The 10,113-nt window shown below is 40.7% G+C and overlaps 1 long non-coding RNA gene across 1 annotated transcript; it reads right to left on the bottom strand.

Moving 5' to 3' along the window:
- Positions 1-235: 235 nt before the first annotated feature.
- On the bottom strand, positions 236-4,190 carry LOC139164471 (uncharacterized). Its single transcript, XR_011558624.1, has 3 exons — positions 2,738-4,190; positions 1,743-1,872; positions 236-1,061 (listed from the first exon to the last, which is right to left on the bottom strand). It is a non-coding gene; the product is annotated as an uncharacterized lncRNA (long non-coding RNA).
- Positions 4,191-10,113: the final 5,923 nt, after the last annotated feature.

The following is a 10,113-nucleotide window of genomic DNA, read 5'->3' as shown; positions in this document are numbered from 1 at the left end:
GGTTAAGGCACCAGGCTAGAACTCAGGAGCCTGTGAATTTTAGTCTTGCCTTAGACATGAAAGAGATGGATAAGAGGCTGTTTAAGTTCCAAAAAAGGAGGTTTTACATAAAATAATTAGAATAAATAACGAAGCCAACCATCTTTATTTTGGCTGAAGAACTAACAGATTCACAAATTCAACAGATTTGACAAACAATAAACAATTGGGACTGAAAAGTCCTTTAGTGATCTGTCTCAAATCACAGAGAAAAGAACTGAAACCATCTGCTCTCTTTTATTTTAAGATTATTTAGATACCTATAAAAAACAGAAATTCTTGTATGATTACTGTATTTTTGGAGTATAATATGCATCTTTTTCCACCCTAAAGGAGGCTGAAAATTTGGGTTCATCTTATACTCCGAATGTAGCTTTTTCTGAAGTTTTTTTTCCAGCCCTAACAAGGTGCTAATGATCTTCCCAGGCCTTACCTTGCCGGCTAATATTTTTTCCACCCCTAAGTCTTTGCAGGCTTTTTTTCATTGCTCTACTTGCTCCAAATAAGTTTCTTTCCAGCATTAACAAGGCACTAGTAATGTTCTGAGCTCTGACCAGCTTGCAGGTTCTTTCATTGTTACTCTTTCCAAATAAGGTTTTTTTAAGCCCTAACCAGGGGATAAAATAATGTGTGAAACCGACCAGATTAAGGATGCTAGCCAGATGAATACCTGATAGGCAGATTTCTCCCCCTTATTTTCCTCTCCAAAAACTAAGGTACATCTTATACTCCGAAAAATACAGTAATTTACGTAGAGTTATTCATACATTGTGCCTGTAACATAACATAGTAAGAGTAATGATAGTACATCACAATATAATTTCAGTTTTCCACTGTTTTTCATAAAAAGTTTAAGATGTGCATTATATGGTAATTAGGACTCAGAATTAACATAATTACCAGCACATATTTCAAAAACATTTATGACAATTTTGTGCCTCTTATTTTTGAATTTCCTCTTTGATGATTTCTTACTGAATCTGTGATGATTGTCCAGCTCCAGAATCTCCAACTACTTTCAGCTATTTTTGCCAATGTTTTTATTAAGACATAAAAAAGGAGAAAAGGTACAGAGATGTTATCCAGCTGCACAAAATATATAATAAAGAGGAAGAAATCAAAATGGTCCCATTTTATAAATCAGACAAGATCTATTGATCTTAAGAAAATAATTTTAATAAAAATAAGTCACCCTGAATAAGAAGTGCAAGATAAGAAACCGTACTGTTATAAAAATCCAAAGAATTAGTGGGGATAATCACAATTGCTCACTTTAGAAAAGTATAACTAATACCAAAGTTATCTTATGCACCATTATTTAAAAGGTTCACTGATATCTTTATTCCTCAACCTCTATCTATCTATCTATCTATCTATCTATCTATCTATCTATCTATCTATCTATCTATCATCTATCTATCTATCTATCTATCTATCTATCTATCTATCTATCTATCTATCTATCTATCTATCTATCTATCTATCTATCTATCTATGACATTGGGGGATCATGGGAATCCAGAGCAGCTTTCAAACCAGTGTAGGGTCACTAGGCTTATGAGGAAGTGCCTACAGTTTCACTAGATTCAAGACTGATGTTCTGTTAACCTACTTTCTGTTCTCACAGCAGTCAACTTAATTTAATATTGAAGAAACCAAGCTGTCAGATGATGCAGCTGTCACCCAGGCCTTTAGTCACCAACCTTTTACAACAACAGAAAATATTTATAGGACTCTCCTCTTCTAATCTGTATCTTCCAGAGTTTGGCAGTCTTTGCACTGGGCTATGAATGAATGAAGTTCTGTCTCTGGAAAGCCTTCACGCTGGTAATGCTAAAGAAAAAAAAAGAGTTGTTATGTAGTACAACTCCAGTGGATATTATATGGCTATGAAATACACAATTTTTAAAGAGAGGTGAGGAAAAATAGGAAAGGTCAGGTTTCTCCTGGTGAGTTAGAAGCCATTAAATAAGTAGAAAAGTGAGGTTCTTGCACCCTATTTCTCATCCACCTTCCCCCAAGTTTCCACATGAGATTGGGAGATTAGGGTGGACTTGTAATCTGCATTTTATCGGTCTTTAAACCCTGGTAGAAATGACAGGGGAACACAACTTTGAGCCTCAGGATTCCAGGCAGACTCTAGTAGCCTTGGAGGAAATATTCAGATGTCTTCCAAATGATGCTGCCAAATTATAATTTTTCATATGAGACAAGAGGAAAATTCTGAAATCAAAGAGCAAAGCCATCTTCTCTGGACCCTTGTGATTTACATGGATACATCCATTCAGTTTTATTGTCTTCTTTTTCCATCCCTTGTGTGTGTGTGTGTGTGTGTGTGTATACACTCTTGAACCATTTCCAAAAACAGGTGAGGGTTGGGTTTTTTTTCCCCTCACTTCTTTGTATGCTTTTTAACATATGGTTTAAATCAAGAGTCACTTCTCTCTCTTTTTTCTTTCTCTCTTTCGTCTCATTCTCTGTCTCCATCATTTCCCCTTTTTTTCTCCCCCTTTTGCTCTCATTTGTCTCTCTCTTTCCATTTCATTTCTGTTCTCCTTTACCCCCTTCCTCATTCTTTCCCTCCATCAGTTTCTCATTTTTCTCTTTCTCCTTTTCTCTCACATTCCCTCCCTCTCTCACTTCTCCCCCCTCCCTTTCCCTCTGCCTCTGTCTCTCTGGGTACAAGCAGGCAGCCTACCCAACTTCTTCTGAGCTTATCCTCCGGTTTTATGCAGAACTGCACCACTTCCGGGATGACAGCTGGCCAAGCAGGATCGCCTCCCTTCCTGCGCTCTGCGCTGCGAAGTCTCTCTGGCCGGGCTTCGCTGCCTAAGATGCCGAGGGGACTTGGAACCGCACCGCAGGTCTCCCCTGCCGGCTGGATGTACCCAGGGGAATCCTCCTTGTAAGCTGCTCCCAGAGGCTCCGCTCCGCACCCAGCAGCGAAGTGTCCCATTCCAGGCACTGCCTCAGCGCCCCGCATCTGATTGGTTTGTTTGTTTGTTTATTTGTTTGTTTGTTTGTTTATTTATTTATCTATCTATCTATCTATCTATCTATCTATCTATCTATCTATTTATTTATTTATTTATTTATTTATTTATTTATAGAGTTGAAAGGGACCGTTTGGTCATCGAGTCCAACCCCCTGCCTGAGCAGGAAACCCTACAGCACCCCAGCCAAATGGAAGTCCAATCTCCTCTTGAAGGTGTCCAGAGTTGGGGAGTTCACCACCTCCCCTGGCAGGCAGTTCCATTGGTTGATCGCTCTGACCGTCAGGAAGTTCTTCCTTATTTCCAGATTGAATCTCTCCTTGGTCAGCTTCCAACCATTGTTCCTCGTCCGGCCCTCTGGTGCCCTGGGGAATAAAGAGACCCCCTCCTCACCATGGCAACCCCTCAAGTATCTGTAAACTGCTATCATGTCCCCTCTAGACCTTCTTTTTTCTAGGCTGTCCATGCCCAGTTCTCTCAATCTCTCTTCATAAGTCTTGGTTTCGAGTCCCGCACTCCCTCTGACTCCTCCCATTTGAAAGCAAAAAGGGGCGCGGAAATGCCTACAGCTGGTTGAATTTTACCCAACAGAAAACCAGAAGCAACTCTGGAGGCGGGACTAATGGTGATGCAGGCGCTGCTGAAGAAACTCCTCGTGCTCTCTGTGTTCGAGGAAGGTGGGGGCGAGGGGCGCGTGTTAGTGCGACCAACTGTCAAAATGGTGCTCTTGGAAGAGGTCACCTTGGTTGTATGATACAGTTGTCAGAAAGGACGAACTCTTTATCGGCAAACTCATCCATTTGCAAAGCCCCAGTCTAATTTTCTCCCCTGGGTTTGCTTTTCTTCGGCTGCCGAAAAACACCACCTGTCAGCTCTTTGGCCAGCATTTTCTCCAAAATGTAGACTCCAACGCCTTGCGGGTGTTGAGCTCCGTTGCCTTCCTTGCCAATCGGACAGCCTCGCCACCTGCATGGAGAAGCAAAAGGTGAAAAAGCGGCAGTTGCGTCGTGCCTGTTGCTCGACTGATGGTGCTGCCTACACTGGAGCTCTCACCTCGCCCTCTCCACATTTCCCGTAAGCTGACTTAACTGGGAATTCGGGGCGGAGCCTCTCCCACCCCCAGTGGGGGGAAATTAGGTTGGGGAGCGGGGAGAGAATTGGAAGACTGAGAATGGAGGGAAGGAAGGAGAAAAGGGAGGAGGGAGAAAGGGAGGGAGGGAAGGTGTTCTGTCGGGCTCTCTGGAAGACTCCTCCCAAAAATTCACAGGTACAAATTTCAGACACACACACGTTTGAAAATTCAAAACAATGTTCTTTATAATGAAAATTCACTTAACCTAAGCCCTCTTTTGGTATAGCAAAGAGCACTCGTCTCCAAACAAACTGGTAATTTGTACAAGTCCTTTATCAGTTCTGTGATACTTAGCTTGCAGCTGTGAGGCAATTCACAGTCCTTCTTCTTTCACAAAGTGAAACACACTTTGCTCTGGTTTAGTTTCAAAGCGGGGGAAAAGCAGCACACAAAAGGTCAAAGTCAGTAAAGCAGTCACGAAACACAACGATCAGATAATCCTCCACAATGGCCAAACCCACAGGCTGCTATTTATAGCAGCCTCACTAATTACCACAGCCCCACCCAACCACAGGTGGCCTCATTTTCTTTGATAATAATCTCTCAGTTGTTGTTGCCTATGCATTGCTCTCTGCATGCCTGGCTGTATCATTAACTCTTGTTCTGAATGCAAGGAGGAGCTAGATAATTGATCTCCTTCTGAGCTGACTGCCACACTCTCCTCCTCCCTGTCACTCATGTCTTCTTGGTCAGAGGAGCCTTCATCAGCAGATTCCACTGGGAGCAAAACAGGCCTGCTGCATGTGGATGTCTCCCCCACATCCACAGTCCTTGGGGTAGGAGCTGGGCCAGAGCTAACCACAACACTAAACAGACGATTTCAATCTCTTTTCACCAAGGTGACAGGCATATGAATTAAAGAAAAAATACAAATAAACAACAAAGCTCTCCTTTAAAGCTAACAGTCCTAATTTGCAAAGAATTTTTTTCTTTGTTATATTAACTGCAATATTGTTTTCAAAGGAGATGACTTTGGAATGTTTTATGTAGTCTAGAAGTAATGTTTGGAAATAAAAGAGGCATAACAGATTAACAGAGTTGGAAGGGACCTTGCAGGTCATCTAGTCCAACCCCCTGCCCAAGCAGTAAGACTCTATATCTGCCTCTATCTAGGATCAAACTCATAACCTCCTGATTGTGAGGCAAGATCGCCACCTCTAGGCCACAGCATTTGGGTTATTACTATGGATGATTATAGTTATTATAGGTTAGTATGGTGGATCCTACTGCTCAGAAGTTTCTTCACAGTTTTATAGTAATTAAATAAACACAATAGAATAAAAATGTAATGAACATTTTAGAACAAATTTTATTGTAAAATTTAGCATGAATATTTTATCATCCTTAAAAATCATAGTTATATGAAGAATGGAGGAATTAATGTTATTACAGCCGCCATCATCATCATCATCTTCCTAGCGTTAATCATGCAGGTGCAGATTGCAAATAAATTAAACAGAGAAACAAAGAGATTATGTATGAATTCCTTGGAAAGAAACAAAGTGATTATCAAAAAGCATGGGTTTGTTAAGAAGACAGCTACTGGGCTAATCTTCCAGGTACACAAGATAGGAAAAATGACAATATAAGCTAACTATATTGGAAAAATGCATCAAGAGATCTCTCACAAACTCTTTAATGCCTGAACAATCATGGAAGATCTTTTCTGATTTTCTCTTCCAGTTAGGCAGCTGTGGACTCCCCCACCTTATCTGTTGTGCATCTCCTCCCCTGTACCCCAAAATCACATTATTTATATCCTATATTTATTATTTTTTACAAATATCTCAAGGCAGTGAAGATATGTGAAATGTGCAGCGGCTGCCAAAAAAGCCAACACGATTCTAGGCTGCATTAATAGAGGGATAGAATCAAGATCACGTGAAGTGTTAATACAACTTTATAAGGCCTTGGTAAGGCCATACCTGGAATACCACATTCAGTTTTGGTCGCCACGATGCAAAAAGGATTTTGAGATTTTTGAAAAAATGCAGAGAAGAGCGATAAAGATGATTAGGGGACTGAAGGCTAAAATATATGAAGAATAGTTGCAGGACCTGGGCATGGCTAGTTTAATGAAAAGAAGGACCAGAGGGGACATGATAGAAGTGTTCCAATATCTCAGGGGTTGCCACAAAGAAGAAGGAGTCAACCTATTCTCCAAAGCACCTGAGGGTAGAACAAGAAGCAATGTGTGGAAACTAAACAAGGAGAGAAGTAACTTAGAACCAAGGAGAGATTTTCTGACAGTCAGAATAGTTAATCAGTGGAATAGCTTTCCTCCAGAAGTTGTGACTGCCCCAACACTGGGCGTTTTTAAGCAGATGTTGGATAACCATCTGTCTGAAGTAGTGTAGGGTTTCCTGCCTAAGCAGGGGGTTGGACTAGAATACCTCCAAAGTCCCTTCTACCTCTGTTGTTATTATATCCAATACACTTCCTCCTCCTATTTTCTCCACAACAATTCTGTGAGGTGGATTGGGCTGAGACAGGATGAAAGTCACCCTGACAGATTTGATAGCTAAGGCAGGGCTCACATCTCGTGCTTTCTGGCATGGTGCCACACCATATTTGCACATACTGTACCACTACAGTTCTTTCAGTGATGGGCTGCAGGTGCATCTGACGCGCCCCTGCGTGCCCGCGTGTAAGATTTGGCTTTTGCGCATGCAGCAAATGAAATCTTCTGTGAGGACGCTCATGCAAGCAAGATTTTCACAATTTTCGTTGTTTTTTTGCTTCTGCACATGCAAGTTCATCCTCATGCAGGATTTCGCCTGTTGCACATGCACAGAAGCTGAATCTTGTGTCGACAGGCATACATGCACCCGCTGGACATGCCCAAACCAATGACGGACTTGGAGGGTGCACTGGTAGCACCGAAGACGAGCAGCCCTTCACCGACTTGATTTCAGCAAAGTATTAACAAAGTACTTCCTAATAATTAACCTAATTAATTAATTGATAAAATATGATTTGGTGATGCAACATTTCTAGCAACTCTTCGACAAAGCTATTTTGATGTAATTTTAAAAATAATCATATTTCATAACAATATTTATTATTTCCTAATACTAGAGGTGCATAGAAATACATACCGTATTTTTTGGTGTATAAGACGTACCCAGATTTTAGAGCAGGAAAACAAGGAAAAAAGTATTCTGAACCAAATGGTATAGTATTATATTGTTTAATAAAATACCAGTGTAACAGAATACTTTTTATAAACTTCAAACTTGACAGCTTCAAGACTTGTGGACTTCAGCTCCCAGAATTCCTCCACCAGTCATGCTACCTTGTGAATGGGAGTTGAAGTCCACAAGCCTTAAACTTGCCAGGTTTGAAGACCAAAGTCAGGTTTCATCCAAACCCAGATTATTTGATCCCTATGACAATCATTAAGTGTTGTATCTCATGATCCTTGACAAGTGTATCTTTTCTTTTATGTACACTGAGAGCATATGCACCAAAGACAAATTCCTTGTGTGTCCAACCACACTTGGCCAATAAAAGAATTCTCTTCTATTCTAAACAATGTTCCACAAAGCAGAGAAAGAAAGTAGTAAGCCTAAGAAATTAAAGAAAGGAAAACAAGCACTGTTTATATGTTTCTGCCCTTAGAACAATATGTCTATCATCCAAAAAGATGCTAAAACATCTAGATGAAATGTTTTACTATTAGGCAGTGAATACAGAACACTAAAAATCTAACTTAAGGAATAGGGAAAATATACTGCATTAATTAATAAAAATATTTTTGGCACAGAAATTGAATTGTCAGCAGACTACTATGGCTATATTTATTTTTGACCCTTTTTGCAATTTGTATTAAGAATACATTTTTACAAATAAATACAGTGATACCTTGTCTTACAAACTTAATTGGTTCCGGGACGAGGTTCTTAAGGTGAAAAGTTTGTAAGATGAAACAATGTTTCCCATAGGAATCAATGGAAAAGCGATTAATGTGTGCAAGCTCAAAATTCACCCCTTTTGCCGGCCGAAGTGCCCATTTTTGCGCTGCTGGGATTTCCCTGAGGTTCCCCTTCATAGGAAACCCCACCTCCGGACTTCTGTGTTTTTGCGATGCTGCAGGGGAATCCCAGTAGGGGAATCCCAGCATCGCAAAAACAAGTGCTTCGCTGGCAACAGAAGTCTTCAAATGTGTCAATCCAATTATTTCCATCTACTGTAATTGGAAGAGCATCAAATAAAGTCAGTATTGAATTTTAATGACTGATGTGGTAGAAAACCTGTGGATCACAGGTGGTCTCCACTTTGTTTTTTCCCTCTAAGCCCTGGAGCTCTCTAAAATTACTATGCTAAATCAAGAAGTAAACCACTGAATGACAGCCCTAAAAGTTTCCAGGGGAGGCATGGGAAGCAATAATTAAAAGAGTGTGTTTGTCTTCAATAGTTTGATGTCATTTTTACTTTTTTGGGAAAAAAATACTTCAGAAAGCTTCTTGAAAGGATGAAAACCCAAGCTTGGTCCCTCTAGTAACAACCTCTCCTGTGGCCTTTGCCAAAACTAGGACAGCATATTAAAGACAAGACAATAGCCATTAAAATTGGCTGTAATTGGATTAAAACATTATTTAATCACATTGGTTAATCAAAAGGAGGACACCTGCCTATAAAGATAGAAACCCAGATTTTTCCTGCTTTGTTGCCTGTGGTCTGTTAGGAAATTTGTGATCTAGAGCAGTGTTTTTCAACCAGTGTGCCGTGGCACACTAGTGTGCCGCGAGACATGGTCAGGTGTGCCGCGAAGCTCAGAGAGAGAAAGAAAGCGAGCGAGAGAGAGAGAGAAAGAAAGCGAGAGAGAGAGAGAAAGAAAGCAAGAGAGAGAAAGAGCGAGCGAGAGAGAAAGAGAACAAGAGAGAGAGAAAGAAAGAAAGAGAGAGAGAAAGAGAACAAGAAAAAGAAAGCAAGAGAGAAAGAAAGCAAGAGAGAGAAAGAGAAAGAGAGGGAGGGAAGGAGAGAGAGAGAAAGACATAGAGGGAGGTAAGGAGGGAGAGAGAAAGAGCAAAAAAGAGAGGAAGGAAGGAAGAGAATTAAAGAGGGATGGAGAGAGAAAAAAAGAAAGATGAAGGGAGAGAAAGAGGGAGGGAGAGAGAAATAGAGCGAAAGGGAGGAAGAGAGAGAGGGAAATTTTTTTGTCCAAACTTTTTTTAGCCCCCCTCCCGCTCAATGTGCCCCAGGGTTTCGTAAATGTACAAAATGTGCCGTGTCTCAAGAAAGGTTAAAAATCACTGGTCTAGAGCACAGCCACTAAATGCCAAAACCCAGCACTGTCTAACAAATACTTATTGTGAAAGTCTATGAGGGAATTGATTTCTTAGGAGCAAATACTTCAAGTTTCTTCTTTCTTCTAATTAATTTTAAACAGAGATTAAACCAGGATAAAGCTTAGGTTTTAATGCTATGATCTAGGGCAGGTGTGTCAAACTCATGGTCCGTGGGCCAGATACGTCACACACTGACCACGTCCACCCATGGTTTAGTGAAGGGGAGAAAAGTTGTAATACATCACGTGACGGTCATTGTGAGTTTGACACCCCTGATCTAGGACGACTATAGGATTTCCGCTCTAATGCGAAGAATCTGGCCTTGATGTGAGTACTCTTCAAGATCCAGTCAGATTCTGATGTCAATGAACCTTGACTTCAGAAAGAACCAGAAGGGGGCTGGCTCATGGAAGGGCCATGGATCCAATGCTGTGTTGATTTACTAACATTTTCACTATTAACATTAACTTGTAATGTATCTATACAGGCAGTCCTCAACTTACAACAGTTCACTTAGTGACTGTTCGAAATTGAAAAAAGTGACTTATTTTCGCACTTAAAACCACTGTAGCATCCCCATGGATCACATAGCATCAACGATCAAGTGATCCTCTTTTGCGAACTTCTGACAAGCAAAGTCAACAGGGAAACCAGATTC

This window comes from Erythrolamprus reginae, chromosome 3, assembly GCF_031021105.1.
Source record: "Erythrolamprus reginae isolate rEryReg1 chromosome 3, rEryReg1.hap1, whole genome shotgun sequence".
Classification (NCBI taxonomy): domain Eukaryota; kingdom Metazoa; phylum Chordata; class Lepidosauria; order Squamata; family Dipsadidae; genus Erythrolamprus; species Erythrolamprus reginae.
Note: the sequence above shows the minus strand (reverse complement) of the source record. Positions and strands in the feature narration are given on the sequence as shown.